Raw genomic sequence first — 9,388 nt, forward strand, 5'->3', positions numbered from 1 at the left:
GTGGTAGATATAGCGTTCTCTGATTCAAATGCTTCTTCAAGTTTGAAAACTATGAGAATAAGTTTCTCCTTTACTCATCGTCCCAACATTTCTTTTATTTTTATGTACATCAGTATTTTATTTGAGCATGGAAAGATTCAGAGATGCTGAGATATGAGAAGAATCTTTTTCTGACAGAATTTCCAGATTAGTTCAGTGGATGAATTACATGAACTCTGGTAAGAGAGATAACTTTTATAAGAATTTCAGAATATCAGCAAACTGGGCAGGGAAGACAGCAAATTGGTCAGAGAAGGATTGAAATGTACATGTCCAATGTTTAGTCATTTTAATGTTATTTTCCTCTTTGCAAGAATACAAAACCTGAATAATAAATCCCCAAATAAAAATGTCAGAGATTTTTAGCATCAGTGTCTTAGCCCTTTGAAAGATACTGGGATTCTGAACCCTGCCATATCTTTTTTTCTGGGCACCTTGACTTAGATTTCCTGGCATTTCATGCTGTGTTTGCCATCCTCAAAAGCTCCTTCCTGATCATGATGGCAAGAATGGGGGTGGGGGACACCTCCCCCAATTTCTTTTTCTTTTCTTTTCTTTTCTTTTCTTTTCTTTTCTTTTCTTTCCTTTTCTTTTCTTTTTTCCTCTTTTTTTTCTTTGGGTCACACCTGGAGATACACAGGGGTTACTCCTGGCTCTGCACTCAGGAATTACTCCTGGCGGTGCTCAAGGGACCATATGGGATGCTGGAAATTGAACCCCAGTTAGCCACATGCAAGCCAAAAGCCCTACCTGCTGTCCTATTGCTCTAGCAACCCAATTTCTTTACTAAATCCACTTCTCGATCTGGTAATGACTGGTTGAATGTGTTTCCCTTATCAGTACTCAAGAGCTGATTGATGTCTGCTTTTCAGATAAAACTTAAAAACTTAACTCTTTTCTCCCCAAATCAAATGTGCTGACAATCAGGACTAGATGAGAAGTAATGGGAATAGAGGTTAAGAGGACTCATTGGTGGTGTTAACGAATGATAGAATTCAATACCCAAACCACAGAGCCAACAACACTGAAAATGTGAGACCCTCACTTTAATAACTAGGTGCTTTGTGCTTGGTCACTGAAGACTGTGTGAAGTTGCTTATTCTTTTATCTAGGGAGTGTTCATTCTGGTGTGTAGAGTACAATGGTTCATTTCTCCATCCAATGTACTCTTCACAATTTCCTAAAAAAATTTCCCATATAGCTAATGAACTCTCAAAAGATAATTCTTTTGTTGTTGTTAATTTTTTAATTTTTGACTTGATATGGTCAATTTTATTCTACCCAAATTTTATTTATTAAAGCACCGTGAGTTAAAGTTATTCATAGTTGGGTTTTTGACATAAAACGTTTCATCACTGATTCTACCACTAGAGTCAACTTTCCCCCACCAGTGTTCCTAGGTTTTCTCTTCTACTCTCCCTCCCCACACCCCAGTTACAGGCTGCCATCTTGACAGGCACCTTTTAATTCTAGTTATTAAAGTTTGGGTCTTGCATTTTCAGTGTTATTGACTCTAAGGTTTAGTTATTGAATTCTATCATTCTTTAATACCACCTATGTGCCCTTTGACCCCTACCCCATTGGTTTCCATTTATCTCTTTTCCCTTTCCCCTTTACTCTATTTCTTTCCTTCTCTTCCCTATACTCTGTAATCAAGGGTGATCTAGACATTCCTCCCTTTAAACCATTCCATTTCCTCATCCAGTTACTCTAAATCCACAAATAAGTGGTCTGGTCCTGCGTTTGTCCTTTTTTCTTACTTACTTCACTTAACATGACATCTCCCAGTTCTAACCGTATTGCAGCAAATCGCATGATTTCATCATTCCTTATGGATGCGTAGAATTTTATTCTGTTTGCATCTTCATGAGCCACTGATCTGTTATTGGACATCTAGGTTGATTCTAATTCTTTGCTCTTGTACTGAGTGCTGCAATGAATAATGTTGTGCATATTTTCTTTTTAATGAATGTTTTTCTGTCTTGCGAGTAGATATCCCAAAATGGAAGTGCTGGGTTGTATGGTCAAGAAATTAATTCTAAAATCTAGATTAGTTTGCTGCTTGCTGTAACTAAAGTTTTCTAATTGTCAATTAGTAACTAAGAGTGTGCAGGAGAATGGATATTACAAATACCCTCAGATTCAACATGTCACCCATTTCTCTAAGGTCAGTCATCGGTTTTGTTATTTCTTTGGACTACACCTTGGTAGTAAGAAAGTTCAGAGATGATTAGTTTTGTTCAGTAATTGTACTTATTTATAGTGGTTAGAGAGTACAAGGGTATTTGTCACTTAAAAATTAAATTTGCTCTTATATTTTCTTTCTTATTATCATTGAATGATTTGTATATTAATTTTTTTAATGCTTTTATTTTTTGCTTTTTGGGTCATACCCGGCAATGCACAGGGGTTACTCCTGGCTTTGCACTCAGGACTTACTCCCTGAGGTGCTCAGGGGACCATATGGAATGCTGGGAATCGAACCTGGGTTGGCCATGTGCAAGGCAAATGCCCTAACCACTGTACTATTGCTCCAGACCCTGATTTTCATTGCAGTAAATGAAAGGAACAGGAACACTATGCCATAGATCCATAGGCTAGTGACTGTAGTTTGTATAAGTGATCTTTTTCCATCATAATTGCCAATTCCACATAGGAATGATTACATTAAGAGCTAACATTTTTGTTTACTTTCAAAAGAGGAACAAATATACTTTTAAATTTTAGGCATCAAATAATTCAAGAGACATCCTTTTTTAGCTCTTAAATTTATTATTTGAAATATGTTAATTTGTAATATGATTTGGTATTACATGGTATTCTACAGTATGGTAATCACAAAGGGGTGTATCCGTTTATCAATTTTGAATGTGTATACCGTTTTTGTATAAAATGCAAACAAAAATAGCATCAATACATTGGATCTTTTGAGAAATCGAAATCAGTTGATCATTTGACATCCCGTTACTCATCTATTTGCTCAAGCAGGCACCAGTAACATCTCCATTCGTCCCTGTCGCATGCTAGTGTAGCCCAATAGTGTGTGCTCACTCCAGGAACATGAAAAGCCTCAAACAATTCATTCAGGGTCTTGACGAAGAAGTCTGACCATCTCATAGGTGGGTGGCCACACAATCTTTTGACGTCCATGGAATCCAGTCGGTAACAACTCTAGTCCAGTGATCGTCTCCAAATCGCATTACATGTGCAGCCCATCTGATTTTTGATGCCTTGGCAAACGAGACTGCATCCCTGATTCTTGATCGTTGACAGAGGTCAGAACTCCAGATTCTTTCTCTCACTTTAGTGAAGTGTGATACTCCAACCATAGCTCTTTGGATTCCTCTTTGGGAGACCCAAATAATGTTCTCATCCTGTATTTGTAGGGCCCAGGTCTCTGAGATATATGTTAATGCAGGAAGAACAGTGGAATCGAAGAGATGTGCTCAAAGATGTAGGTTCTTTGTCCTCTTAGCTATTTCTTTGACTTTATTGGCAAGCTACTGAGAGTATCTTGCCCACATGGCAGAGCCTGGCAAGCTATCTGTGGCATACTAGATATGCCAAAATCAATAAATACAATTGGTTTCCTTCCATTTACCCTGAACGAGCCACCAATATGGCAGCATTAAGAAGGATGAGGAAGGAGAGACTGATAAAATCTCAAGGTCAAACTAGGCTGCCAAAACGAAGGACTAAAATGACTGTACTTTCAATGCACGTACACTGGCATTTGATGCATCTATTGAGGACCTGATGGTGCAAGCATGAAAGATCAAGTAAGACATCATTGGTCTGACCAAGAAGAGAAGGCATCAACCACATCATGCCATTTTTGACACTGGAGAAGAACTGTGCCTTGGAACATGCGACAAAAGAGGCTTCAGTGGTGTTGGTGTCCTTGTCAACATGAACTTGACCATTCGAATACCTAACAACCCGAATTGGACAATTACACTTGAATAAATGTGGCTCACTGCCAGGAGTTTCTATCTTTGTTGTCTACGCACCAACATCCAATTATGGTGAAGAAGACATTGAGAAGTTCTACATGGAGCTGGAGAAGTTCTACAAGGAAGACCACAGCTTCTACAAGATCATTGTCAATGATTTTAATGCCAAGATAGGATTGAGAAGATCAGCCAAAGAACTCCACATTGGGATCCATGGCCTAGAATGGAAAAACAGGGTGAGAGACTGTCTGAATTCATCATGTTGACCAAGACCATCCATGGTAACTCACAGTTCCAGAAGGCAGAATCTAAACTTTGGACATGGGAGACTCCTGATGAATGGGTCCACAATGAAATTGACCACATCATATTCAATCAATGGTTTTGCCTGACCGATGTCACTGTTGTCCCAAAATTCCAAATAGGATCAGACCACCATCCACCATCTCCTTCATGCAGAATTCTACTTCACGAAGCGTGGCGAAAGGGATGAAAAGTTTAAGTAGAGAACTCCCAGAACGAACACCAACTAGGAGCTCTTTGGCACTATTGCGGCAACATGGGAAGATGCCACCATTGATAACATTGACAAAGAATATGATCGACTGGTTCAGCACCTCCAGGATTGTGCGAGAAATGCCAAGAGAGACATAGCCATAGAAAAGCCAAAAACTCTCAAGCTCATTCGCCAACGTGGCTTGGTGCAAGCCTTAGGCAACCACAAGCTAACGTCTGAGCTCAAAAAGAAGTACAGAGAAGCGATAAAGGAAGACCTCAAAGAGAAGAGTACAGCTGTGCTGGCCGATGTGGCAGAATCTGGGAAAAGCATTCTCAACCCCCGCCTGTCCTTCGCCAACTACAAGACCAAGATGACTGCTCTTCGATGTCCTGATGGATCTATCACATCTTCCAAAAGGGCAATGAAAAAGATTATCCATGAGTTCGACTCAGATCTCTTCAAAAGCCACATCTACCTGCCCACATACCAAATTCCGCAGGATGGATATGTCATTCCCAACGTTCTCCCTTGTGAAATCCAACACACCATTTCTTCTGTAAAGAAGTGAAGAGCATCCAACCCAGAGAAGGTCATACCCAAACACCTGAAGAACCTGATGTCGGTACTCATCAATACACTGGCTCAGCTCTTCACATGCTACCTGTCTGAATGCAAGATTCCCTCCCAATGGAAAACCAGCAAGATTGTTCTACTGTACAAGAAGGGAGACATCCACGACATTGGCAATTATTACCCAATCTGCCTGTTGTCTGTCGTCTACAAGCTCTTCACTCGAGTCATCCTGAATAGGATTGGAAGAACACTAGATGAAGGACAACCATACAAGCAAGTCAGGTTCCAAAAAGGATTCAGCACAATAAACCATATCCACATGGTAACCAAGCTCATTGAGATTTCTTGGGAGTTCAAGATGCCACTCTGTCTAAAGTTCATTGATTTAAAGAAGGCCTTTGATTCTGTTGAGATGAAAGCGGTTACCAAAGCCCTAGCCAAACAGGGTGTTCAAACTCAATACATCAGGATTCTCCATGAGCTGTATTATGGATTCACTACTAGGATCTCACCATTCTACAAGAAAGTGATCATCCATGTCAAGAGAGGGGTTCGGCAGGGTGATACCATTTCACAGAAACTCTTCAGTGCCACCCTTGAGAATATCATGCAACAACTGGAATGGGAATGAAGAGAGATGGTTGGCAAATACACCACCTCCTCTTTGATGATGACATCGTTCTATTAACATCAAACATTAGCCAAGGGGCACAAATGCTGGCCAACTTCCACAGTGTGTGTGGAAAGGTCGGACTACAGCTGAATCTCACAAAGACAATGTTTATGAGAAAAGGACTCATTCCTGACATTCCATTCATTCTCAACGTAACGAACATCTCTGAATGCAACATTTATGTGTACCTAGGTCGAGAACTCAACATGATGAATAACCTGGCACCTGAGTTGCGCAGGAGGAAGAGAGTGTCTTGGAATGCCTCCAAGAGAAATCAAAATAAAGTTTAGAATGTTACTGCCTTAAGGACATTGTAGAATGGATTTACCTCATTTGCTCATTATATGGAGATAAATTTAAGATGGGGAAATAGTGTCCATATTTCCTATATTATACAGGGGTTCTATTTGTGATCACCTGATATATAGGGCATTTGCCTTGCATGTGGCTGACCGAGTTTGATCCCTGGCATCTCATACAGTCCCCTGAGTACTGCAAAGAATGATTTCTGAGCTCAGAGCTTGGACTAACCCTTGAACACTGCTGGGTGTGTCCCCTCAAAAAACAGAGAGGAAGGGAGAAAGAGAGAGAGAGACCAAGTTAGAGAGAAAGAAAGAAAGAAAGAAAGAGAGAGAGGGTGAGAGAGAGAGAGAGAATTGTAGGGGAGACCAAAAACATAGGTAAGGCAAGAGTGCCTTCAGAGAAACGTTCTAGATTGAAGCTTGTTCACCAGGAAAGCTTGGAGACAGAATTCTATTAAGAGATTCTGCATGAAGAGATGCTCTGTCTGCAGTTTACAATAAGATACTGATGATTTTGAGACCCAAAAGAATAAACTAATCAAAAGTTCTCAAAATTTCACTCTAAAAATAGTTAAACATATTTCTGTAGGAATTTAGTCACTTAAGAATAAAACACAAAATGCTTTAGAGAGAATTGGCTAAAATACATTTATTAAAAGCCTGTTATCCATTTCATTAATTCTAAGTCACAACTGATTTTAAATACCCATTATTTTATATACCAGTAAGAAGGAAAAATCACTGCCCATTAAATGATGATACAATGCTTTCTTATCACTTAGAATCTATTTTATGTTCATTTAAAGAGCACTTTGAATTCAAACATGGGTTTTAATCATCTGTTAGTTTTTTGCCTACAGGAAGAAAGGAAATATAAGGAAAGTAACTAAGGTGGTTATGGTGTCCCTAAAGCTTCTCCTGCAGGTCGTAATTCCTTGGCTTCACTTCCGGTTCCTGTGATTAAGTGCTGTTTATGGAGACAGTGGCACCCCTTACCCCTGGAGGATACTTTCCAAGATGCCCACTGGGGGGCTGAAACCAGGGCAGCTCCAATCTTATATGACTGTTTTTTCCCTATATAGACATGCTATGACAATGCTAGTCAATAAATTAGGCACAGTGAGAATTTAACAGCATTACTACTAATAAATACGGCTATCTATAGCTATCTACTGTGAAAGAATTGTGTCTGGCCTCTCCCTCCATCTACCCTGCCATTCTTCACAGTTTCAGATCTCCCGACCCTACAGGTACTTGACCTGAAACCCAGGGTAAGGAGACATTGCTCAGACATTGGCAGCTCACTGTTTACTCCCAAATATCTGTAATGTAACTGAGGCACGCAGGCAGGAAGACAGGGAACATCGCCTCCTCCCATGACCCCCACCAACCCCTGTCCCCATGACAGTGAGTTCGTGGGCAGTAATAAAACCAATGAGCTTTAAGGCTGTCAGCACCCACCTCCTTGGCAACCATCCTGGTGAGGTAGGCAGGCAGGTGGAGAGGGAAGGCACCCTCCTTCAAGGCAATGCACTTCCTTGGAAATAATGATAACAGTAGCCCTGAAGTTGCAAAGTGTCAACTTTGCAGAAATCAGAAACTAAAGCCTGATAAGACTTTCCCACCTGGCCAGCAACGGACTGGAGAAGGCTGAACCCTCGCCCCCCTCACTCCCACTCCAACCTCCAGCAGAAACAAAGGCCAGGAAAGGAATTTCAAAGAAGACCATCAACCACTCCCAACCTTACCCCACTTGGCAACCTCCCTAGCAAAGGACTTTGACCTAGGTAGAAGCCCCATGTGGGGGCAGGTTGGAAAAATCCTATAAAAGCCACCTGGGACAAAGGAAGGTGCCCGAGCCCATGTGCTGCTTGTGCCCACATGGCTGAGCACATGTGACACCTGAACATGTGTGTTACCCACATCTTCCTATGTACTGGGGCTCCCTCTCCACTCTGGACAAGCGGTGTTCTCTGTTGAGTGCAATATTCTCTCTCTTTTCCTCCCTCCCTCTCCTTCCTCAAAATTTTCAAATAAAACCTGTTTAATTTCACTGGTTGTCATCTGAGAGATTCTTTTCAGTGAGGGAAAGGCAAAGGCCCCGCAAGACCTGGGAAAAGTCTTAGGGTTGACTTCCCTTCCCTGGAAGGAGCAGGTTCAGAGTGACTCTTCCCAGTCCTGGATTTGCCCAGCTGTTCTTTGAGAGCGGTGGATAGAGAGAAAGTGCACATAAAGTGTAGACTCTAGCCCTTCAAGCTATCTCTTCCTCCTTGTATTTCATAATATGGAAGAATATTCATTCTATATCTTTCAGTGAAAAAATCATATTATAAGGTAGCTTTCAATCCATGTTTCTCTTCAAAAATGAATGTGCATTTCATCTCTCTCTACAAAAGTTACAGAAGGATAATCATAAAATTCACTTATAAATGAATGGACATGGAGAGTATCACGCTGAGTGAAACAAGTCAGAAGGAGAGGGGCAGACATAGAATGATCTCACTCATTTGTGGGATGTAAAAAAAAAACCTAGTATGAGATTAATACATAAGGTCAGTAGAAATAAGGGCTAGGAGGACTGACCCATGGTTGGAAGCCTGCCTCAAGTGCCGTGGTACAGAGCAGTTAGGATAGAGAAGGGACCATTATGACAAGGATGGTTGCAAGGGATCGCTCTGGATGGGAGCTGGATACTGAAAGTGGACAAAAGACCAACCATGATGGCCTCTCAGTACCTGTCTTACAAACAATAATGTCCAAAAGGAGAGACAAAGAAACAGAGAGTGACAGAGACAGAGAGGGGAAAAGTGTCTTCCATAGAGGCAGGCTGAGGGAGGCAGGCTGGGGAGGGGGGCAGGAAAACTTGGGGACATTGGTGCTGGGAAATATACAACGTTGGAGGGATGGGTATTGGAACAATGTATGACTGAAACCCAGCCATTAACAGCTTTGTAACTGCATCTTATGGTGATTCAATAAAAAAATTTTAAAAATTAAAATGTTATAGAAAGATAATATAAAAGTCATGTATGATTATCCTTACCTGTTCCTCTTTGCAGAAGATAGATAGAATGTGATAATTAGAGTTTGATTCATGATTAATGTCTCTGCATAATTAAGAAATATTATATAGAGAGGAAAGAACACTACAAGTATTTTCGCTCTTGGTTTTGGGGTTATGGATCATCTTAACTTTTTTTTTGGCATGTGCCTTTTGAATACTTTAAAGTGATGATGATGTTTAAATTTAAACTTACTATTAGAAAGAGTTTATTCCCATATCTCTCTTGTGAGCTCCTTGAATGGTATGTTCCCAGGACTCACTGCCATGTGTTCAGTTACTCTGCAA

At 40.7% G+C, this 9,388-nt stretch overlaps 1 pseudogene; it reads left to right on the top strand.

Moving 5' to 3' along the window:
- Positions 1–9,059: 9,059 nt before the first annotated feature.
- On the top strand, positions 9,060–9,179 carry LOC130034840 (uncharacterized; annotated as a pseudogene).
- Positions 9,180–9,388: the final 209 nt, after the last annotated feature.

This window comes from Sorex fumeus, unplaced genomic scaffold (genome assembly GCF_029834395.1).
Source record: "Sorex fumeus unplaced genomic scaffold, SorFum_2.1 ptg000061l, whole genome shotgun sequence".
Classification (NCBI taxonomy): Eukaryota; Metazoa; Chordata; class Mammalia; order Eulipotyphla; family Soricidae; genus Sorex; species Sorex fumeus.